General features: G+C 30.0%; 3 long non-coding RNA genes across 3 annotated transcripts; 1 reads left to right on the forward strand and 2 right to left on the reverse strand.

The window, feature by feature from the left end:
• The first annotated feature begins 2,743 nt into the window (after positions 1 to 2,743).
• On the forward strand, positions 2,744 to 27,212 carry LOC132552521 (uncharacterized). Its single transcript, XR_009554333.1, has 3 exons — positions 2,744 to 2,849; positions 22,609 to 22,680; positions 27,142 to 27,212. It is a non-coding gene; the product is annotated as an uncharacterized LOC132552521 (long non-coding RNA).
• On the reverse strand, positions 6,047 to 8,992 carry LOC132552547 (uncharacterized). The gene is made up of 3 exons (XR_009554335.1): positions 8,894 to 8,992; positions 7,454 to 7,608; positions 6,047 to 6,182 (listed from the first exon to the last, which is right to left on the reverse strand). It is a non-coding gene; the product is annotated as an uncharacterized LOC132552547 (long non-coding RNA).
• On the reverse strand, positions 10,430 to 17,525 carry LOC132552546 (uncharacterized). Its single transcript, XR_009554334.1, has 6 exons — positions 17,451 to 17,525; positions 16,025 to 16,179; positions 14,601 to 14,755; positions 13,174 to 13,328; positions 11,749 to 11,903; positions 10,430 to 10,476 (listed from the first exon to the last, which is right to left on the reverse strand). It is a non-coding gene; the product is annotated as an uncharacterized LOC132552546 (long non-coding RNA).

A 27,212-nucleotide genomic window follows, 5' to 3' on the forward strand; every position in this document is an offset into this window, starting at 1 on the left:
ACATAACACGAATATTTACCATTTATTAAAAAGTATATAGATATTGACACCACCACAAATGTCAGCTCTAAAGATCTTCCCCTAAAACCGACTATACTAAGTATATGTGCCTCGTACTAAATTATCTATCTAGGCATCCCTTACTTCAGTCAATAATCACCGTTCGTATTTCAGAAGCTATTTTGATCTATTTCATAGTCATCGCATTAATGCATAGGAATTCTAAAAAATATAACCGGTATATTTATTCCCTAAATGAGATTTCCTGTATAATGATTTCCCAAAATATCAGATTTGTTTAATTAACATCGTTATTGCAAAAATAATAAAAAATAAAATACTTAGTATCGTTGTCATTACGACGAAAAACAGCAATAAGATATTTTTCTTTACTCAGTAAGTACACTTAAAGACATCAACTGAAAACTTTGAAATGGTTGACAAAAACCAATTTAAAACAATAACTTTGACAAAGACAACAAGAACGTACAAACATGTAAATATAATCATAACCCAAATTCGAATTCAATAAAACTGGGATAAACTATGAAAACTGATTTTCAGGAAGGCTCGTGAAAAAAGTACATGGACATTAAGACCAGTTATTCAGAAAGATTGTGCGCATTCTGCTTAATCGACAATACCCGATGTGTAAATTTCGGTCATTCCAAGTAAACAACGTCACACTGCGACAAGGAATGTAACAACGGAACCAATAGGCAAACTAAAGAGTATCCAACAGGCCTAGTTTCATATCGCACAATACAAATTTTAACATATCTAAATGAGTCATAAAATGACCACAAACAAATACCACACCTACATTTCGAGCCATCTCATGTTCGCAACATCCTCTGAATGACAGGAAATACTTCAGACTGTCTAATATCATTTGATAAGCTGTTCCATGCATCGGATGCCTCGAAACGGAAGTATTTCGTAGCGTACCTGATGGTTCTGATGAAGAGGGATATGAACAATATGTCACTTTTAAAATTATGATGGGAATAATCCATGTTCACAAGGTTTGAGAAGTAGAGTGGTGAGACCCTTTTTAGAATCACAAACTTTTACCACTATACTTTTAAATCGTTTGGTATGGAGAACTGAACCATTGCGGCCCCTCTAAAACTGCACTCAAAGGCTTGATAAAATCGTTTTAAACAATATTAATGACATTTCCTGGATATGCAGTTTTTTGGTGCATTTTATGAAAACAAATTATATATTATTTTTATTATATAGATGTTGTGTCTCCACTCTTCAACAATACGGCAATCAATTGTACGCAAATACACACAATATGTATCACTAATAATTCTAAATTCTACTCACATTTAATTTCAAAGTTGCACAAAGTTAATAGTAGTAATAAACTGTTTTAATTTCGTACCCAGCCGTATGTTTGGGTTAGCTTGATCCCATTATTACCTTACCAGCATATCATGTGTTGACTTAATTTCTGATAGGTATCTTATAATCTGAATGGCTCCGTCGGCAAACATATTCCGGGTAAATTTCCAAATCTAGTAAATATTATCAAGAATAAAGATGTCCATGTATTAGGGAGTCGAAGTTGGAGAAGTCCAGTAGAATAGCACAATATGACACTTTCAGGGGGAGTGAGGAGTGTAGTCTGATATACAATGCCCTGCTTGAAAGCAGCTAAAAAGAGTAAGTACAGATTGTTCATGATTTTAAAACATGAGTTTTATCCTGAAGGACTATCTCAAAAGGATTAAGATAAGGCTGGTAAGACATTGCAAAACATTGTGACTGTCTTTGTTCAGAGCATTTTTGTAGAATGTAGGTGTAACCTAGTTGCTTTAATCTTTCAAGACATATTCTTTCTGATGCAAAAAAGAGATATCTTTAATTTATGAAAGGTATAAATATTGAAGCAGAGCAGATTTCAAGGTGATTTGTAGACATTACATCTTCGCCAATGGTTATTTTCATTAAGTCCATCCATTGTTTTGGCAAGTGTAGATAACACTATCTCACTAAGACAGAAAGTACTAGGTAATGTCTAATTCCTTTTCAATATATATACGTTTCTCTGATCAGAGCAACATTTGTTTGAGAGAAATGCTTTGACAGTAGGCTAAGAGTAGTGGACATTGGTTTGCAACTAGAAAGTTCCAAAAATGATTTCACATAGACTGACACTTTATGTCAGCTCATTGCTAGGTTAAGCACGTACGATAACTGTTATAGTCCGCTGAGGTATTTCCGACATCGCCTCGTAAATTCTGATCCCTTACAGGTATAATATCAAAATCATAATCAGGATTTTCATTCCCTTCGGGAACTAACACATTATACCATATTCTGTTTATTGATTACCCCGGTAACATGACCGGTATTATACATTCACCCACCTGACCACTCATCTCCTTGTAAAATGTAAGCATTTTCTAATTCTTTCTTGACTTTTTACGATTTTCAAAACAGTTTGTACAGCATTTTCCGAGAAAAATGTAAAAGTTAGATAGTAATTAGGAGTAAAAACATATATATTTATATCAGGAGTACATTTAGAAAAAATAAAATTAATTCTTGAGCTCAAAACATTCATTCAGCTGAATGTGTCATTTGCAGGATGACCCATGCTTTCATGCTAAACATCGAAAGTGAATCGCACATCTGTAATAACGCTTTATGCAGATACAATTTAATTTAATATACCGAACGTTCAGCTGAGCTCCTCCCCCTGCCAACCATCTTGATAGACCGGATAACATCCGAGTTTAAAAGAGTCGTTGTCTATAGTCAGTCACATTTAACCATGTCATTAATCAAGGGATTATACACCATTATGATTGTTTTGCACAGAGTCTGTTTAGTCGGTAAGTTACCACATATATATATCTTATATTATTAATAAGCTGCATTATACCAAAAGTAACATTGTGGTAACTATGTTATATGTTGGGATGTACTTTGATTATACATTTTAATATTTTGTACTGTTAACCATGCTTTCTCACTATTAATACAAACATGTTCATGCTGGAATTATGTTTATTCTGAAACTCTTGAAACACTAGATTCAAGGACATATTTACCTTTAAGAAAGTAGAATATGATATGTTGTAACATGTAATCATTTATCTGTTATTCTGTATGTTATAGAAAAGAAATCCTTACTGAAATTTGAATGTCCTCATATCCCATCTCTCAAATATGATGTAGTACATATATACAAGTTACAATATTTTTTATTTCATAAGCTTATTCGATGACCTTGTCTAGTTGCTCCACTTTAGGCTTTTAGCGTCACTGACGAGTCCTTGAAGGACGAAACACCTGTATTCACTTGTGTGTCTTTTGTACTTAGATTAAGTTCTACAGGATGCTGAATGTTAAGATCTGTTCATGTTTTTAGAGGTGTGATTTCTAACACAAATATAAGTCATCGGGCTAGATCTTATGACTAAATGTATAGTGATGGGAACAGCGCGGGGAAACTTAAATTTATTGAATTGCCTGGAGAAATACAAATAATGTTTACAATACTGGTTATTTCATATTTTGAAACATATTTTGGTGCTTTAAGTAAAAATGGAAGGATGATCGTTATTGATTCTCTGACTTTGTCTAGGTAATGCTTGCATTCATAGTACTTTATCCGAGTGTGTTATTAATAATTTTTATTCATTATTTTGTTGCCTTGTCTGAGATGTACAAATGTTTTAGTGTTAAAATTTACGTATTGTATTGATACAGTGTGCACAATGTTTAGTTAGTACACATTTCCGCGAGAAAATGACCAAGTTCAAAAAGAAATATTTATATTTCCCTACCAGATCCTAAACATAAACATATAAAGAATCCTCAGCGGATGCATATTCTTCAATCCCCAATCATATAACACAGATCATTTATATATTACTCCAGAAATCTACCAATACACGAGACATTGTACATATTTCAAAGTCAGTAAACATGGTAACCAACAATAAACATATTTCCAATTGATTATATATATGATTATGTCACAGACAGTGAACTCTTTCCTAAACCAGTATACATATTCCTCATCATTTGCTTATTGATGTAAGCAGATATTGTATATATTACCCATACAACTGATACCCGAAACAATGAAAGTACGCAAAAGACATGGAAAATAATACAAAGACAGTAAACACACAGCAGTCAGCTACCTTATTCTGTAGGCAGTAAATACATTCCTTAGATAGTTTACAATTCTATATCCTATAGGCAGACGATATTTATTTGCACATATTGAATATCATACGTATGATAAATAAAAAATACACATCTACAATTAAGTTAGTCTTAAGTTTTTACCTCAGGTAAATAAATAGCTTATATAAATAACATCGGTATCAAAATCAAGAAAATGAGAAAATAAATTTAATGAATAATTCCTTTTAATTGACGTTAAATAAACAACGTTTTATAGGATTTTTTTTCAGATAATATTACACCGAACGAAGCACCAAAGATGTATATATCCCTTATTTCTACATAGGCTTTATCATGTATTCAAAATATTTTTGATAGGGAATATAATGATATGATTTGTGGTGATATAATTATAACATAACATCTAAGGTTCACTGATATTCAGTTCTATTTTGATCAGCCTAATAACATTAAAAAATACACCATTCTATTTAATGAACTAAGTTGTTCTTAGAAATTATACAGGGAGATATCTAAAATTATTTCAATGTTTACACTAATAATAACCTGTATTAATGTACAATCAATCAGTATTTATATAATGATAAATTAGATATATGTGATAACTCCAATTAACGCTATGTTATAGCAAATTTGAGAAAAGGATTATGATAATGTATTATGTCATGACAAGTAATAACATTATTTTGTTTATGATTTCAACGTGTTACGGGAACCGTAATGCTAAGTGTATAGTAGGATATATTGCAAAACCTGCGGACTATATATGAATGAATATCTCGGATTGATTCATACAAACATAGAGATTTGGGAAGATAGTGACTAATTGAAGCATTCGTACGAGCTTTGGTTAAAAGGAAGATAAAAATCCAACGATATACAATAATTTATTAAATTCTAATGGCTTTTGATATAGTGTAAAGTTAGACAGTTGAAAACGGCTAATTGTTATTCTTGATACTATGCATATAATGTTACGGCAGATATTTGCAGACGATAATCACCATGTATCATTACATGAAAATAAATCAGTTTACATTGTTTTGGGTTTTCACTTGTTATGGGAACCTGGGAAGTGATATATCAAATAATCGATATTCTTTCTATATTGAAAAATAGCTCTGAAAATTTGTTGACTATCTATGCGAAAAAATCATAATTTAAAACGATATGAAATCGATTAATGCAGTTCGAAAGTCGATTTATTTTTTTTCCTTTATTATTGATTTAACCACAAAAATCGCCCTTCAATATTGATCTCGTAATAAAACATTAAACAGTCCATTAAAAGCGAAGTGTCGAGGATAACAGGTAGACATTTGTATTCTTGAAATAAAACAGCCTGTCCAATTGATGGTCAATTGTTATAATGACAGCGAGGGATATCTCCATTTCATACTTATGTTATACAAATAGAACTAGTAACATGTTTTAAATGATATAGTTGTAAACATCGAGTAATAAGTTAGAAGAAAAGAAATTGAAAAAATAAAAATGTGCAATCAAAATAGATAATTTAAGAACAAATCGAGAGGAAACGTATTAATTGTGCCACATTTGTGCATAAAAAAACTATTTATATAACAATGTTTTAGTTCAAATGCTATTTTCAGTCATGGATTTATATACAGAGAGGCTAACTGACAAATCAAATCATTGAAAAGTGAAAGTCTGATTACTTTAAATGCCTTACAAACACACTCTATTAATTGAAAATAATTAACACACTTTTGCTACAATTATTCCAAATATTTCATAACTCTACAGATGAAAGAAGACCGCCGTTCATTCAGTAATAACGTATGCTATTTAACTGCTATCAAGTAACATTAATATTTGAAATTGAATTACCAAACTTGTTGTTCTCTATTTGAATCATCCGTACGAGATTTGAGTAAACTGAATTGAAAGTTATTCCTCATTTATAATCTATCTCTGTTTCGGTAGTGATTATATCTATGCTGATCTGTCTGAGTTTGTAATCCATCCACTATTGTTTTGTTGACCTGCAAGAGATAACAAAATGTTTAAGGTATTTTAATTCAATTAAATACATTTTTTTTTGATATCGTGTACATAATCATCAAATATACATATTTCACAGACGATAGACATATCAACAAATTGATAATTTACTATACTTATCCCTGTTTATTAACTATGAGGAAATCTCTTAATTCTTAACTCGGATTGATTCATAAAGAGATGAAAATTGGTGACGATAGTGACCAGATCAATGCATGTTTTCACTATTAGATAAGTATGCTATCGTAAGATGAAGATGACGATAAAAAATGAACGATATTACATTATTTATTTAAGTTAAAAAGGCTTATTGTGTAGTGTAAAGTTAGAAATATGTGAACTATTAACTGTTATTCTGGATACGATGCAAATAATGTTACGGCAGATATTTGCAGACGATAATCATCATGTATCATTACATGAAAATAGATCAGTTTACATTGTTTTGGGTTTTCACTTTTTATTGGAACCTGGGAAGTGATATATCAAATAATCGATATTCTTTCTATATTGAAAAATAGCTCTGAAATTCTGTTGACTATCTATGCGAAAAAATCTTAATTTAAAACGATATGAAATCGATTAATGCAGTTCGAAAGTCGATTTATTTTTTTTCCTTTATTATTGATTTAACCACAAAAATCGGCCTTCAATATTGATCTCGTAATAAAACATTAAACATTCCATTAAAAGCGAAGTGTCGAGGATAACAGGTAGACATTTGTATTCTTGAAATAAAACAGCCTGTCCAATTGATGGTCAATTGTTATAATGACAGCGAGGGATATCTCCATTTCATACTTATGTTATACAAATAGAACTAGTAACATGTTTTAAATGATATAGTTGTAAACATCGAGTAATAAGTTAGAAGAAAAGAAATTGAAAAAATAAAAATGTGCAATCAAAATAGATAATTTAAGAACAAATCGAGAGGAAACGTATTAATTGTGCCACATTTGTGTATAAAAAACTATTTATATAACAATGTTTTAGTTCAAATGCTATTTTCAATCATGGATTTATATACAGAGAGGCTTACTGACAAATCAAATCATTGAAAAGTGAAAGTCTGATTACTTTAAATGCCTTACAAACACACTCTATTAATTGAAAATAATTAATACACTTTTGCTACAATTATTCCAAATATTTCATAACTCTACAGATGAAAGAAGACCGCCATTCATTCAGTAATAACGTATGCTATTTAACTGCTATCAAGTAACATTAATATTTGAAATTGAATTACCAAACTTGTTGTTCTCTATTTGAATCATCCGTACGAGATTTGAGTAAACTGAATTGAAAGTTATTCCTCATTTATAATCTATCTCTGTTTCGGTAGTGATTATATCTATGCTGATCTGTCTGAGTTTGTAATCCATCCACTATTGTTTTGTTGACCTGCAAGAGATAACAAAATGTTTAAGGTATTTTAATTCAATTAAATACAATTTTTTTGATATCCTGTACATAATCATTAAATATACATATTTCACAGAGGATAGACACATCAACAAATTGATAATTTACTATACTTATCACTGTTTATTAACTATGAGGAAATCTCTTAATTCTTAACTCGGATTGATTCGTAAACAGATAGAAATTTGTGACCATAGTGACCAGATCATTGCATGTTTTCACTATTAGATAAGTATGCTATCGTAAGATGAAGATGACGATAAAAAATGAACGATATTACATTATTTATTTAAGTTAAAAAGGCTTATTGTGTAGTGTAAAGTTAGATATATGTGAACTATTAACTGTTATTCTGGATACGATGCAAATAATGTTACGGCAGATATTTGCAGACGATAATCATCATGTATCATTACATGAAAATAGATCAGTTTATATTGTTTTGGGTTTTCACGTGTTATGGGAACTTGGGAAGTGATATATCAAATAATCGATATGCTTTCTATATTGAAAAATAGCTCTGAAAATCTGTTGACTATCTATGCGAAAAAATCTTAATTTAAAACGATATGAAATCGATATAATGCAGTTCGCGAAAAAAAGTCGATTTATGTTTTTTTTCCTTTATTATTGATTTAACCACAAAAATCGACTTAACCCTTCAATATTGATCTCGTAATAAAACATTAAACAGTCCATTAAAAGCGAAGTGTCGAGGATAACAGGTAGACATTTGAATTCTTGAAATAAAACAGCCTGTCCAATTGATGGTCAATTGTTATAATGACAGCGAGGGATATCTCCATTTCATACTTATGTTATACAAATAGAACTAGTAACATGTTTTAAATGATTTAGTTGTAAACATCGAGTAATAAGTTAGAAGAAAAGAAATTGAAAAAATAAAAATGTGCAATCAAAATAGATAATTTAAGAACAAATCGAGAGGAAACGTATTAATTGTGCCACATTTGTGTATAAAAAACTATTTATATAACAATGTTTTAGTTCAAATGCTATTTTCAATCATGGATTTATATACAGAGAGGCTTACTGACAAATCAAATCATTGAAAAGTGAAAGTCTGATTACTTTAAATGCCTTACAAACACACTCTATTAATTGAAAATAATTAACACACTTTTGCTACAATTATTCCAAATATTTCATAACTCTACAGATGAAAGAAGACCGCCGTTCATTCAGTAATAACGTATGCTATTTAACTGCTATCAAGTAACATTAATATTTGAAATTGAATTACCAAACTTGTTGTTCTCTATTTGAATCATCCGTACGAGTTTTGAGTAAACTGAATTGAAAGTTATTCCTCATTTATAATCTGTCTCTGTTTCGGTAGTGATTATATCTATGCTGATCTGTCTGAGTTTGTAATCCATCCACTATTGTTTTGTTGACCTGCAAGAGATAACAAAATGTTTAAGGTATTTTAATTCAATTAAATACAATTTTTTTTTGATATCCTGTACATAATCATCAAATATACATATTTCACAGACGATAGACATATCAACAAATTGATAATTTACTATACTTATCACTGTTTATTAACTATGAGGAAATCTCTTAATTCTTAACTCGGATTGATTCATAAAGAGATGAAAATTGGTGACGATAGTGACCAGATCATTGAATGTTTTCACTATTAGATAAGTATGCTATCGTAAGATGAAGATGACGATAAAAAATGAACGATATTACATTATTTATTTAAGTTAAAAAGGCTTATTGTATAGTGTAAATTTAGATATATGTGAACTATTAACTGGTATTCTGGATACGATGCAAATAATATTACGGCAGATATTTGCAGACGATAATCATCATGTATCATTACATGAAAATAGATCAGTTTACATTGTTTTGGGTTTTCACGTGTTATGGGAACCTGGGAAGTGATATATCAAATAATCGATATGCTTTCTATATTGAAAAATAGCTCTGAAAATCTGTTGACTATCTATGCGAAAAAATCTTAATTTAAAACGATATGAAATCGATTAATGCAGTTCGAAAGTCGATTTATTTTTTTTCCCTTTATTATTGATTTAACCACAAAAATCGCCCTTCAATATTGATCTCGTAATAAAACATTAAACATTCCATTAAATGCGAAGTGTCGAGGATAACAGGTAGACATTTGTATTCTTGAAATAAAACAGCCTGTCCAATTGATGGTCAATTGTTATAATGACAGCGAGGGATATCTCCATTTCATACTTATGTTATACAAATAGAACTAGTAACATGTTTTAAATGATATAGTTGTAAACATCGAGTAATAAGTTAGAAGAAAAGAAATTGAAAAAATAAAAATGTGCAATCAAAATAGATAATTTAAGAACAAATCGAGAGGAAACGTATTAATTGTGCCACATTTGTGTATAAAAAACTATTTATATAACAATGTTTTAGTTGAAATGCTATTTTCAATCATGGACTTATATACAGAGAGGCTTACTGACAAATCAAATCATTGAAAAGTGAAAGTCTGATTACTTTAAATGCCTTACAAACACACTCTATTAATTGAAAATAATTAACACACTTTTGCTACAATTATTCCAAATATTTCATAACTCTACAGATGAAAGAAGACCGCCGTTCATTCAGTAATAACGTATGCTATTTAACTGCTATCAAGTAACATTAATATTTGAAATTGAATTACCAAACTATTTATTTTCTACTTGAATCTCTTGTGCGAGCTTTGAGTAAACTGAATTGAAAGTTATTCCTCATTTATCATCTATCTCTGTTTCGGTAGTGATTATATCTATGCTGATCTGTCTGAGTTTGTAATCCATCCACTATTGTTTTGTTGACCTGCAAGAGATAACAAGATGTTTAAGGTATTTTAATTCAATTAAATACATTTTTTTTTTGATATCCTGTACATAATCATCAAATATACATATTTCACAGACGATAGACATATCAACAAATTGATAATTTACTATACTTATCACTTTTTATTAACTATGAGGAATCTCTTAATTCTTAACTCGGATTGATTCATAAAGAGATGAAAATTGGTGACGATAGTGACCAGATCAATGCATGTTTTTACTATTAGATAAGTATGCTATCGTAAGATGAAGATGACGATAAAAAATGAACTATATTACATTATTTATTTAAGTTAAAAAGGCTTATTGTGTAGTGTAAAGTTAGAAATATGTGAACTATTAACTGTTATTCTGGATACGATGCAAATAATGTTACGGCAGATATTTGCAGACGATAATCATCATGTATCATTACATGAAAATAAATCAATTTACATTGTTTTGAGTTTTCACGTGTTATGGGAACCTGGGAAGTGATATATCAAATAATCGATATGCTTTCTATATTGAAAAATAGCTCTGAAAATCTGTTGACTATCTATGCGAAAAAATCTTAATTTAAAACGATATGAAATCGATTAATGCAGTTCGAAAGTCGATTTATTTTTTTTCCTTTATTATTGATTTAACCACAAAAATCGACCTTCAATATTGATCTCGTAATAAAACATTAAACAGTCCATTAAAAGCGAAGTGTCGAGGATAACAGGTAGACATTTGAATTCTTGAAATAAAACAGCCTGTCCAATTGATGGTCAATTGTTATAATGACAGCGAGGGATATCTCCATTTCATACTTATGTTATACAAATAGAACTAGTAACATGTTTTAAATGATATAGTTGTAAACATCGAGTAATAAGTTAGAAGAAAAGAAATTGAAAAAATAAAAATGTGCAATCAAAATAGATAATTTAAGAACAAATCGAGAGGAAACGTATTAATTGTGCCACATTTGTGTATAAAAAAACTATTTATATAACAATGTTTTAGTTCAAATGCTATTTTCAATCATGGACTTATATACAGAGAGGCTTACTGACAAATCAAATCATTGAAAAGTGAAAGTCTGATTACTTTAAATGCCTTACAAACACACTCTATTAATTGAAAATAATTAACACACTTTTGCTACAATTATTCCAAATATTTCATAACTCTACAGATGAAAGAAGACCGCCGTTCATTCAGTAATAACGTATGCTATTTAACTGCTATCAAGTAACATTAATATTTGAAATTGAATTACCAAACTATTTATTTTCTACTTGAATCTCTTGTGCGAGCTTTGAGTAAACTGTATTGAAAGTTATTCCTCATTTATAATCCGTCTCTGCTTCGGTAGTGATTATATCTATGCTGATCTGTCTGAGTTTGTAATCCATCCACTATTGTTTTGTTGACCTGCAAGAGATAACAAAATGTTGAAGGTATTTTAATTCAATTAAATACATTTTTTTTGATATCCTGTACATAATCAATAAATATACATATTTCACAGACGATAGACACATCAACAAATTGATAATTTACTATACTTATCACTGTTTATTAACTATGAGGAAATCTCTTAATTCTTAACTCGGATTGATTCATAAAGAGATGAAAATTGGTGACGATAGTGACCAGATCAATGCATGTTTTCACTATTAGATAAGTATGCTATCGTAAGATGAAGATGACGATAAAAAATGAACTATATTACATTATTTATTTAAGTTAAAAAGGCTTATTGTGTAGTGTAAAGTTAGAAATATGTGAACTATTAACTGTTATTCTGGATACGATGCAAATAATGTTACGGCAGATATTTGCAGACGATAATCATCATGTATCATTACATGAAAATAAATCAATTTACATTGTTTTGAGTTTTCACGTGTTATGGGAACCTGGGAAGTGATATATCAAATAATCGATATGCTTTCTATATTGAAAAATAGCTCTGAAAATCTGTTGACTATCTATGCGAAAAAATCTTAATTTAAAACGATATGAAATCGATTAATGCAGTTCGAAAGTCGATTTATTTTTTTTCCTTTATTATTGATTTAACCACAAAAATCGACCTTCAATATTGATCTCGTAATAAAACATTAAACAGTCCATTAAAAGCGAAGTGTCGAGGATAACAGGTAGACATTTGAATTCTTGAAATAAAACAGCCTGTCCAATTGATGGTCAATTGTTATAATGACAGCGAGGGATATCTCCATTTCATACTTATGTTATACAAATAGAACTAGTAACATGTTTTAAACGATATAGTTGTAAACATCGAGTAATAAGTTAGAAGAAAAGAAATTGAAAAAATAAAAATGTGCAATCAAAATAGATAATTTAAGAACAAATCGAGAGGAAACGTATTAATTGTGCCACATTTGTGTATAAAAAACTATTTATATAACAATGTTTTAGTTGAAATGCTATTTTCAATCATGGACTTATATACAGAGAGGCTTACTGACAAATCAAATCATTGAAAAGTGAAAGTCTGATTACTTTAAATGCCTTACAAACACACTCTATTAATTGAAAATAATTAACACACTTTTGCTACAATTATTCCAAATATTTCATAACTCTACAGATGAAAGAAGACCGCCGTTCATTCAGTAATAACGTATGCTATTTAACTGCTATCAAGTAACATTAATATTTGAAATTGAATTACCAAACTATTTATTTTCTACTTGAATCTCTTGTGCGAGCTTTGAGTAAACTGTATTGAAAGTTATTCCTCATTTATAATCCGTCTCTGCTTCGGTAGTGATTATATCTATGCTGATCTGTCTGAGTTTGTAATCCATCCACTATTGTTTTGTTGACCTGCAAGAGATAACAAGATGTTTAAGGTATTTTAATTCAATTAAATACAATTTCTTTTTGATATCGTGTACATAATCATCAAATATACATATTTCACAGACGATAGACATATCAACAAATTGATAATTTACTATACTTATCACTGTTTATTAACTATGAGGAAATCTCTTAATTCTTAACTCGGATTGATTCATAAAGAGATGAAATTTGGTGACGATAGTGACCAGATCAATGCATGTTTTCACTATTAGATAAGTATGCTATCGTAAGATGAAGATGACGATAAAAAATGAACTATATTACATTATTTATTTAAGTTAAAAAGGCTTATTGTGTAGTGTAAAGTTAGAAATATGTGAACTATTAACTGTTATTCTGGATACGATGCAAATAATGTTACGGCAGATATTTGCAGACGATAATCATCATGTATCATTACATGAAAATAAATCAATTTACATTGTTTTGAGTTTTCACGTGTTATGGGAACCTGGGAAGTGATATATCAAATAATCGATATGCTTTCTATATTGAAAAATAGCTCTGAAAATCTGTTGACTATCTATGCGAAAAAATCTTAATTTAAAACGATATGAAATCGATTAATGCAGTTCGAAAGTCGATTTATTTTTTTTCCTTTATTATTGATTTAACCACAAAAATCGCCCTTCAATATTGATCTCGTAATAAAACATTAAACAGTCCATTAAATGCGAAGTGTCGAGGATAACAGGTAGACATTTGAATTCTTGAAATAAAACAGCCTGTCCAATTGATGGTCAATTGTTATAATGACAGCGAGGGATATCTCCATTTCATACTTATGTTATACAAATAGAACTAGTAACATGTTTTAAATGATATAGTTGTAAACATCGAGTAATAAGTTAGAAGAAAAGAAATTGAAAAAATAAAAATGTGCAATCAAAATAGATAATTTAAGAACAAATCGAGAGGAAACGTATTAATTGTGCCACATTTGTGTATAAAAAACTATTTATATAACAATGTTTTAGTTCAAATGCTATTTTCAATCATGGACTTATATACAGAGAGGCTTACTGACAAATCAAATCATTGAAAAGTGAAAGTCTGATTACTTTAAATGCCTTACAAACACACTCTATTAATTGAAAATAATTAACACACTTTTGCTACAATTATTCCAAATATTTCATAACTCTACAGATGAAAGAAGACCGCCGTTCATTCAGTAATAACGTATGCTATTTAACTGCTATCAAGTAACATTAATATTTGAAATTGAATTACCAAACTATTTATTTTCTACTTGAATCTCTTGTGCGAGCTTTGAGTAAACTGTATTGAAAGTTATTCCTCATTTATAATCCGTCTCTGCTTCGGTAGTGATTATATCTATGCTGATCTGTCTGAGTTTGTAATCCATCCACTATTGTTTTGTTGACCTGCAAGAGATAACAAAATGTTTAAGGTATTTTAATTCAATTAAATACAATTTTTTTGATATCGTGTACATAATCATCAAATATACATATTTCACAGATGATAGACATATCAACAAATTGATAATTTACTATACTTATCACTTTTTATTAACTATGAGGAATCTCTTAATTCTTAACTCGGATTGATTCATAAAGAGATGAAAATTGGTGACGATAGTGACCAGATCAATGCATGTTTTCACTATTAGATAAGTATGCTATCGTAAGATGAAGATGACGATAAAAAATGAACTATATTACATTATTTATTTAAGTTAAAAAGGCTTATTGTGTAGTGTAAAGTTAGAAATATGTGAACTATTAACTGTTATTCTGGATACGATGCAAATAATGTTACGGCAGATATTTGCAGACGATAATCATCATGTATCATTACATGAAAATAAATCAATTTACATTGTTTTGAGTTTTCACGTGTTATGGGAACCTGGGAAGTGATATATCAAATAATCGATATGCTTTCTATATTGAAAAATAGCTCTGAAAATCTGTTGACTATCTATGCGAAAAAATCTTAATTTAAAACGATATGAAATCGATTAATGCAGTTCGAAAGTCGATTTATTTTTTTTCCTTTATTATTGATTTAACCACAAAAATCGACCTTCAATATTGATCTCGTAATAAAACATTAAACAGTCCATTAAAAGCGAAGTGTCGAGGATAACAGGTAGACATTTGAATTCTTGAAATAAAACAGCCTGTCCAATTGATGGTCAATTGTTATAATGACAGCGAGGGATATCTCCATTTCATACTTATGTTATACAAATAGAACTAGTAACATGTTTTAAATGATATAGTTGTAAACATCGAGTAATAAGTTAGAAGAAAAGAAATTGAAAAAATAAAAATGTGCAATCAAAATAGATAATTTAAGAACAAATCGAGAGGAAACGTATTAATTGTGCCACATTTGTGTATAAAAAACTATTTATATAACAATGTTTTAGTTGAAATGCTATTTTCAATCATGGACTTATATACAGAGAGGCTTACTGACAAATCAAATCATTGAAAAGTGAAAGTCTGATTACTTTAAATGCCTTACAAACACACTCTATTAATTGAAAATAATTAACACACTTTTGCTACAATTATTCCAAATATTTCATAACTCTACAGATGAAAGAAGACCGCCGTTCATTCAGTAATAACGTATGCTATTTAACTGCTATCAAGTAACATTAATATTTGAAATTGAATTACCAAACTATTTATTTTCTACTTGAATCTCTTGTGCGAGCTTTGAGTAAACTGTATTGAAAGTTATTCCTCATTTATAATCCGTCTCTGCTTCGGTAGTGATTATATCTATGCTGATCTGTCTGAGTTTGTAATCCATCCACTATTGTTTTGTTGACCTGCAAGAGATAACAAAATGTTTAAGGTATTTTAATTCAATTAAATACAATTTCTTTTTGATATCGTGTACATAATCATCAAATATACATATTTCACAGACGATAGACATATCAACAAATTGATAATTTACTATACTTATCACTTTTTATTAACTATGAGGAATCTCTTAATTCTTAACTCGGATTGATTCATAAAGAGATGAAAATTGGTGACGATAGTGACCAGATCAATGCATGTTTTCACTATTAGATAAGTATGCTATCGTAAGATGAAGATGACGATAAAAAATGAACTATATTACATTATTTATTTAAGTTAAAAAGGCTTATTGTGTAGTGTAAAGTTAGAAATATGTGAACTATTAACTGTTATTCTGGATACGATGCAAATAATGTTACGGCAGATATTTGCAGACGATAATCATCATGTATCATTACATGAAAATAAATCAATTTACATTGTTTTGAGTTTTCACGTGTTATGGGAACCTGGGAAGTGATATATCAAATAATCGATATGCTTTCTATATTGAAAAATAGCTCTGAAAATCTGTTGACTATCTATGCGAAAAAATCTTAATTTAAAACGATATGAAATCGATTAATGCAGTTCGAAAGTCGATTTATTTTTTTTCCTTTATTATTGATTTAACCACAAAAATCGACCTTCAATATTGATCTCGTAATAAAACATTAAACAGTCCATTAAAAGCGAAGTGTCGAGGATAACAGGTAGACATTTGAATTATTGAAATAAAACAGCCTGTCCAATTGATGGTCAATTGTTATAATGACAGCGAGGGATATCTCCATTTCATACTTATGTTATACAAATAGAACTAGTAACATGTTTTAAATGATATAGTTGTAAACATCGAGTAATAAGTTAGAAGAAAAGAAATTGAAAAAATAAAAATGTGCAATCAAAATAGATAATTTAAGAACAAATCGAGAGGAAACGTATTAATTGTGCCACATTTGTGTATAAAAAACTATTTATATAACAATGTTTTAGTTGAAATGCTATTTTCAATCATGGACTTATATACAGAGAGGCTTACTGACAAATCAAATCATTGAAAAGTGAAAGTCTGATTACTTTAAATGCCTTACAAACACACTCTATTAATTGAAAATAATTAACACACTTTTGCTACAATTATTCCAAATATTTCATAACTCTACAGATGAAAGAAGACCGCCGTTCATTCAGTAATAACGTATGCTATTTAACTGCTATCAAGTAACATTAATATTTGAAATTGAATTACCAAACTATTTATTTTCTACTTGAATCTCTTGTGCGAGCTTTGAGTAAACTGAATTGAAAGTTATTCCTCATTTATAATCCGTCTCTGCTTCGGTAGTGATTATATCTATGCTGATCTGTCTGAGTTTGTAATCCATCCACTATTGTTTTGTTGACCTGCAAGAGATAACAAAATGTTGAAGGTATTTTAATTCAATTAAATACAATTTTTTTGATATCGTGTACATAATCATCAAATATACATATTTCACAGATGATAGGCATATCAACAAATTGATAATTTACTATACTTATCACTTTTTAATAACTATGAGGAATCTCTTAATTCTTAACTCGGATTGATTCATAAAGAGATGAAAATTGGTGACGATAGTGACCAGATCAATGCATGTTTTCACTATTAGATAAGTATGCTATCGTAAGATGAAGATGACGATAAAAAATGAACTATATTACATTATTTATTTAAGTTAAAAAGGCTTATTGTGTAGTGTAAAGTTAGAAATATGTGAACTATTAACTGTTATTCTGGATACGATGCAAATAATGTTACGGCAGATATTTGCAGACGATAATCATCATGTATCATTACATGAAAATAAATCAATTTACATTGTTTTGAGTTTTCACGTGTTATGGGAACCTGGGAAGTGATATATCAAATAATCGATATGCTTTCTATATTGAAAAATAGCTCTGAAAATCTGTTGACTATCTATGCGAAAAAATCTTAATTTAAAACGATATGAAATCGATTAATGCAGTTCGAAAGTCGATTTATTTTTTTTCTTTATTATTGATTTAACCACAAAAATCGACCTTCAATATTGATCTCGTAATAAAACATTAAACAGTCCGTTAAATGCGAAGTGTCGAGGATAACAGGTAGACATTTGAATTATTGAAATAAAACAGCCTGTCCAATTGATGGTCAATTGTTATAATGACAGCGAGGGATATCTCCATTTCATACTTATGTTATACAAATAGAACTAGTAACATGTTTTAAATGATATAGTTGTAAACATCGAGTAATAAGTTAGAAGAAAAGAAATTGAAAAAATAAAAATGTGCAATCAAAATAGATTATTTAAGAACAAATCGAGAGGAAACGTATTAATTGTGCCACATTTGTGTATAAAAAACTATTTATATAACAATGTTTTAGTTCAAATGCTATTTTCAATCATGGACTTATATACAGAGAGGCTTACTGACAAATCAAATCATTGAAAAGTGAAAGTCTGATTACTTTAAATGCCTTACAAACACACTCTATTAATTGAAAATAATTAACACACTTTTGCTACAATTATTCCAAATATTTCATAACTCTACAGATGAAAGAAGACCGCCGTTCATTCAGTAATAACGTATGCTATTTAACTGCTATCAAGTAACATTAATATTTGAAATTGAATTACCAAACTATTTATTTTCTACTTGAATCTCTTGTGCGAGCTTTGAGTAAACTGTATTGAAAGTTATTTCTCATGTATAATCCGTCTCTGCTTCGGTAGTGATTATATCTATGCTGATCTGTCTGAGTGTGTAATCCATCCACTATTGTTTTGTTGACCTGCAAGAGATAACAAAATGTTGAAGGTATTTTAATTCAATTAAATACAATTTCTTTTTGATATCGTGTACATAATCATCAAATATACATATTTCACAGACGATAGACATATCAACAAATTGATAATTTGTTATACTTATCACTGTTTATTAACTATGAGGAATTAGCTTAATTCATAACGCGGATTGATTCATAAAGAGATAGAAATTTGTGACGATAGTGACCAGATCAATGCACGTTTTCACTATTGGAAAAGTATGTTATCGTAAGATGAAGATGACGATAAAAATGAATGATATTACAATAATCATTTAAGTTAAAAAGGCTTATTGTGTAGTGTAAAGTTAGATATATGTAAACTATTAAGTGTTATTCTGGATACGATCAAATAATGTTACGGCAAATATTTGCAAACGATAATCAGCATGTATCATTACATGAAAATAAATCAATTTACATTGTTTTGGGTTTTCACTTGTTATGGGAACCTGGGAAGTGATATATCAAATAATCGATATGCTATCTATATTGTAAAATAGCTTCGAAAATCTGTTGACTATCTATGCAAAAAAATCTTAATTTAAAACGATTTTAAATCGATTATTGGAGTTCGAAAGTCGATTTAAATTTTTTTCTTTATTATTGACTTAACCACAAAACATCGACCTTCAATATTGATCTCGTAATAAAACACTAAACAGTCCATTAGATGCGAAGTGTCGAGGATAACAGGTAGAGATTTGAATTCTTGAAATACAACAGCCTGTCCAATTGTTGGTCAATTACCATAATGTCTGCGAGGGATATCTCCATTTCATACTTATATTATACAAATAGAACTAGTAACATGTTTTAAATGATATAGTTGTAAACATCGAGTAATAAGTTAGAAGAAAAGAAATTGAAAAAATAAAAATGTGCAATCAAAATAGATGATTTAAGAACAAATCGAGAGGAAACGTATTCATTGTGCCACATTTGAGTATAAAAAATATTTATTTAACAATGTTTTAGTTCAAATGCTATTTTCAATCATGGAATTATATATAGAGAGGCTTACTGACAAATCAAATCGTTGAAAAGTGAAAGTCTGATTACTTTAAATGCCTTACAAACACACTCTATTAATTGAAAATAATTAACACACGTTTGCTACAATTATTCCAAATATTTCATAACTCTACAGATGAAGAAAGGCCGCCGTTCATTCAGTAATAACGTATGCTATTTAACTGCTATCAAGTAACATTAATATTTGAAATTGAATTACCAAACTATTTATTTTTTACTTGAATCTCTTGTGCGAGCTTTGAGTAAACTGAATTGAAAGTTATTCCTCATTTATAATCTGTCTCTGCTTCGGTAGTGATTATATCTATGCTGATCTGTCTGAGTTTGTAATCCATCCACTATTATTTTGGTGACCTGCAAGAGATAACAAAATGTTTAAGGTATTTTAATTCAATCAAATACACCATTTTTGATATCATGTACATAATCATCACATATACATATTTCACAGACGATAGACATATCAACAAATTGATAATTTGTTATACTTATCACTGTTTATTAACTATGAGGAATTAGCTTAATTCATAACGCGGATTGATTCATAAAGAGATGAAAATTGGTGACGATAGTGACCAGATCAATGCATGTTTTCACTATTGGAAAAGTATGCTATCGTAAGATGAAGATGACGAGAGAAATGAATGATATTACAATAATCATTTAAGTTAAAAAGGCTTATTGTGTAGTGTAAAGTTAGATATATGTAAACTATTAAGTGTTATTCTGGATACGATCAAATAATGTTACGGCATATATTTGCAAACAATAATCAGCATGTATCATTACATGAAAATAAATCAATTTACATTGTTTTGGGTTTTCACTTTTTATGGGAACCTGGGAAGTGATATATCAAATAATCGATATGCTTTCTATATTGTAAAATAGCTTCGAAAATCTGTTGACTATCTATGCAAAAAAATCTTAATTTAAAACGATATAAAATCGATTATTGTAGTTCGAAAGTCGATTTAAATTGTTTTTCTTTATTATTGACGTAACCACAAAACATCGACCTTCAATATTGATCTCGTAATAAAACACTAAACAGTCCATTAAGTGTCGAGGATAACAGGTAGAAATTCGAATTATTGAAATAAAACAGCCTGTCCAATTGTTGGTCAATTATAATATTGACAGGGAGTGATATTTCCATACATATTCCACAGACGACAAACACATTCACAAATTCATGATTTATTGTAAAGATCTCATATAATTCCTTTAACAGAATGATATTTTACTTTATTGTTCCCATAAATATATTTCAAAGGCAACAGACCCATCCCAAAGCGACCATACATATATTATAGCAAGAGATGTTTCCTCTCAAGCCAGTATATATATTCCTCATTCACTGATTATGTACTCCAGATATTTTATATATTACCAATGAAATCTACAATGCATCAGACAGTTCTAACATCTTATAGACAGTGAACATATTTAATGACTGTAAATATTTTCAAAACCAACATACATATTCTGCAGGTAGAACCATATTCGTAAAAAAGGGAACAAAGTCTTCCAGATAATAGGACATTTTAAAGGCAATCAATATTTGTTGAAATATATTGCAAATAAAAGCTTTATATCCACGATGCAGATGGTATGTTATGTAATGTACGCTCAATCGAGTTTCTTTACCAGAACTGTCTGTTTGACTATGGCTAACAGAGCACATGTTATACAAGCATTTATTTTAAATTGTGATCGATTCATGGTCGTAACATTTCCAAAGCGATTTAACTTTACATAATTGGCAGATTATGTCACACGCGACAAGTATTCGTATATCTAGTATGCTTATGTAACTACAACCTTTTTGGGGGCACGTGCCATTTTAAGGTTAGATCGAACGTTATATTGCATAAATGCGCGATTTATTCGTGGTTGATACAAATTTTGAAACTTCAAATCCGTGTGGGATAGGGTTTATATTTTTCTAAATAAATTTAAAGTGCTTTGCTTACAATGCACACATGGCCAGGCCGAGTGTACGGACACATGATACATTAAATACGTACATATCAAATGGACGACTCTTTTTGACACAGCGATGAATCATTTTAAATCTCAATATGTCAGAAAGGAAATTCTATTTTCATGACTTCTGTGTTACTTCATTTATATAATTTAATTTTAAACAAAAAATATATGCCCAGGTGAAATCTTCAAGCGTTGTGTATGTAACACGGGCGACCGAGCCGGTCAGGATCCGGATCTGTCAGGTACATACCCGTATACAGTTATGGTTTGTTGCCCGATACACCACAACTAGCCACTTTCTGTGGCGTGAAATTAAATAAGTAAGACTAATTATTGCAGCGTACAGTATTATTCCAAAAACTTTGAGATTGGAAATGACTTTTATCAACTTTAATATTCCTGTGATCTCTACTCAGGGATAACGACAATAGTGTTTCGTTTAAATTTTGCAAACAATTTTTTCCATACCCCTATGAAACTAAAAAACTTAAATAAATTTGACTTTAATTCTGTGCAGGTCACCGACTTATATCACTGAACAGTAGATGCATCATAATAAGAGACTGAAAAAATGGCGAACAGAAAAAAGGTGAGTGAGTAACTGTATCTAATCGAGCTTCATTTCCATTCTTGTTTGTGGTTTCTGTATTATCTAGGAATTTCAATAATCATAACAATGATATTTGCGTCCAGGTTGCTCTTATACATATACAAATATATGGAATATTAAACTCTTATTATGTATAAAAATCATTCAAAATTATACATAAACGCTGAAAACTAGTTAATTTTTAAAATACACAGGAATCTATGAATCATCAGTCTTACAATTTAATCTAAAATTAGCTCCAATATCAATTTTAAATACTGCTGACGCTACGAGCATGTCAGAATAAAGATATCGCATTTACATATTTGTTGAAGTTCATTCACTGCCAGCTTGCCCTGACTAATTTTTGACATATCCATGACAACGTCATATACCTCCCCGCTAGTTAAAACTGATAATGTTGGCAACGACAAGTCAAGTATTGGATGTATACTTCTTTGTATCAAAATGTATCACACAGCTGATATAATATGCACATATGCTTTTTTCGAACCATGTCATTGAGCACATTCATTCACACGTGTGCTTCGGGTACGCTGCTATTTCCGGTTACTCATCAAGAAAAATAAATTTTGTACAAAAAGATTCATAACAATTTTTTTTCCTTTGGGCCATCCCCAAAATCCTTACGTCATTGGTGCCTGCTTAGTTTTCAAGATCAAATGATTTATGGCAGTCTCACCATCAAACACACGTGCACACCATGGTCAGCCAATATCTGAATTAGATTTCAAAATGAAGACATTTCCTAGAGCCAAATTTAATCTCAATGATAAAAAGTAGGTCATGAGTGTGAGAAAAAATTCGAATGATTCCTAAAACGTATTAGAGTTATCAGTTTTTGCCATTAGTGCAGCCGCAAATCAATTACAGAATGAATGTACAGTGATGACAAATATCAGGATATGGACATATTCCATTTGAAACAATATAAAGTTGCATTCTCACATAACAGACTCATATTTCGTTTACGTATTTTCTCCACAAAATCTGTTTTTTTCATAGGATTGTTCATATGTTTCTTATTTTTTTTTCTCGACTTTGTTTCTGTTTTTGAAGTATCATCAAATGTAGGATTTCTTGATCTTTTCGCTTTTCGAGACTCGTGCATTTCCTGCAAAACGAAATCTAAGAAATAGACACTTCGGCTTATTGTGCAATTTGAAATTGTTGTATCCAGAGTGTCTAAAATGTTCATGGCAGACTTATTAAAGCATTAAAAAGAGTAAGTTAAGTTTCATTTATTGTTTACTTACAGTCGTTTGTTACTCTATTCAGATTGTATATTCTGTTGCCCTTTTTACAATATCAGACATGTCATCTGTAATTGTTAAAATGCAGGTCTTTAAAATATCCAAATATCTCAAGAATATTCAAGTGATTTCTTTCCTTATGCAAGCTGATGCATAATCACTATTTCAATATAAACAAAATGAAATATTACATCATGTCAGGAAATCGCTCTATTACAATAATAAATACATTTCTGTCAAATATAAATTGCAATCCATATTACCATTGATATTTGCTCTCTCTATATTTATGTTAGTGTTACCATATTGTACACTGAACGAAGCACAAACATGGATATCGGTATTTCACATCAAAGTATTTTGGAACATGCCGTTTTTTTATTCCTATTTCAACTTTTCAATATATTATAACTCGCCGAGAGTTGAAAATACAAATGTAGTTCGAGCCAATCGAATTATTGAAACAAACTTCTAATCCATGTGAGAATATAAATAATTTTAAAGGCATATACATGTGAATATGACTTCAGCTTTACAAGTGGCAGCAAGAAGGTAATATAAAATTAATCCCGAATGTGTTTTTCATAATGATAATTGTTCAGCATTTTTTTTTTTTTTTTTTTTTTACAAAAGTACCTACGGTATTCAAACTTTGTGATTACCTGAATATCCACTCGTTAGCTTTACAAATAGTGGTTTGGAAACACCTCAAGATCCATAGCCAATATCCAATAACAGTTTCGCTAAGCTTATTAATTGCTTTTTTGGTGAGTTTCGCTGATTCTTTAAATATCGCGGTTGTTTTGATATTATTACCGTAGAGATTATATGTTGCTATAGCATAATTTCATTCATTTTAACTGTGGTGATCTATGCTATTCATGTGTCCATTTCCGGACAAGTTCTTTTAATTTTGCTTTTGCAGGAGACGTTCTTCGCTGAAAGCATTTACATAACGCATTGGCCAGCTTGTAATAAAACATCTAAATGAATCAATGCTTACAATAATTTACAGATGTGCGTCACTTTATGATATCCATCCTAATGGACATATGGAAAACATATCTTCATAAATGATGACATTTTTCTTCTGTTTTTTTTTTTAGCTATTCAGATCTCGACAGTTAAAATGTCATCATATTGAATTAAGACGATTGGCTTTACTTTGCTTAGTGTGGTTATTAAAGTAATAGGGAGAAATATTATATATACGAAATAGTTCGTCTACCATAGAATGGACACCATGAAATTTCCGTGTTACAGCGCGTTATTCAGAGTTGAACCAGCTCGTGTTAAGTCTATTTACTCGGGCCCATATTAGGAAATTGCAGCATATATATGCTATGCATCTGTCCTTGATTTGCATCATGGCCTTTTGATAAAATAACAATTACCTACCAATCGAGTCTTAAGCATCTTCAAGTAAATACATGCAACGCAACGGAATAAGATCGTTTCTTTTTTTGGAAAGCGGAGGTAAATGCCAGGTTTTGAGGAACTATACTGGCATCTTGTCGGTAGCCATTCTTTTGCCTTCCTTCTTGAATATTTCAAATCCCGAATACCAACGAAATAATAGTAGCACGCAATATAACTCCGCTTGAGATTGTTGTAGCGAACTTACCATGCGACAAAAATGAGTGGGTAGTAGAATCTTGTCTATTACCCGGATATCGACGACGTCATTGCACCATTCCAACACTAGATCACATTGGTAACTTAACTAAGGGACATTTACAGTATCAGAATACATATACAAAAATTAATCAACGAATGCAAAAACTAAATTCTACGCTCAAACACCATGGAATCTCATATACGTTTTAATAACACTCCACTCACAAGGAGGCTCACTCGTAAAAAATACAAACTGCGTTCTCTACATATAATGCACCATCATCACGCCATCACGGAGTAATACTATGTGAAGAATTCGTTATATAACTATCACGAAATAGCATTGAAGCATAACAAGAAATAAGATAGGGAGAGACATGCAGCTCCATTACATCCACTAAATTTAACAAAAGATATAAAATCAATGGAATAACATTATAACAGCTCCAATGATTACTTTGATTAAAACCTGAGTCCATACATCAACTTAACTCTTAATCATATTCTTCACTCTCCCATGAAATAGTCTTCACATTATAAAATGTATTTTTCATTTGAATATTAGAACAACTACGCGAATCCCTAGCAAAAAGGACTTCTATTTACATATATAATAGTCAGATGAGTATGTCTTATTATAACAGACTTTTCTATAACTCTACAGATAGTAAATAAGAATACACCGCTTATTACACAAGTGAATGGCATCTTTTCAAAATTGAGAGTGAAATATAGTAGAATCAAACAATGAATTAAACTGCATCATACAGCTGTTTCGGCCTTCAAGGACTCTCAGTGATGCTACGGGCCTAAAGTTGTAGGCCCAGGAGGCCTTGAACTGAAACTGAGGAAATAACTCTTCGTTCATCGCTAGACATCCAATTAAACAAAAGCAGCAATACATTAGGTCATACACACGCAGACTGAGGAACATGTTTGAATGTTAAACACAGCAGCGTGTGTTGCTTGAAATCGCTTGAGCTATGAAAAAAAAAACTTAGTTTAACAGAAGAAATTATCTACAGAACATAACAATATCTCAATTAACCTTTACATATAATGATATTTAGAATTGAAAACTGTTAAACTGGAACACCACCAACAGATATTATGAAAACGTGGTCTAAGCAAGTTCCAAAGCTGTCAAAACAAACGATATGGCTGCTCTGATTTAGCGTATAAATACTGCGATTTACAAGTAAAACACTGTGGTGATTAGTAACATCTATGATGATGACATCTTTCAGAATAACCAGATCAAACAATCCTAACATTACTTAAAGACGAATACCAAATACATGGCAAAATGCCATTTGGTCACAATATAGATAAGCAGGTGTCGCTATCCAAAAATTATTTCCATGCAAATGTTATCTATATTTGGTATGTTCGGTATAATCAGATAACAAACACGATGACAGAGGAATAATACAATTTCTCGCCCATTTATTTCAGACATATTGTTATATTAACTGAGTACACATGCAGAAAAGATTTTTTGATATTTTTATTCACATTTTGACTCTGAAAAGAATCAAGTAAAAAATCAAGTTTCATTTTGTTTTTTCAGACTGCAGCATTATTCAATGCTGTCTATGAAAACAACATAGGAGAAGTAAGAAGACTGCTGGATCAAGGAGC

Source organism: Ylistrum balloti, unplaced genomic scaffold, assembly GCF_031769215.1.
Source record: "Ylistrum balloti isolate Yb309-2 unplaced genomic scaffold, AGI_CSIRO_Ybal_v1 Utg370254, whole genome shotgun sequence".
In the NCBI taxonomy this organism is placed as follows: Eukaryota; Metazoa; Mollusca; class Bivalvia; order Pectinida; family Pectinidae; genus Ylistrum; species Ylistrum balloti.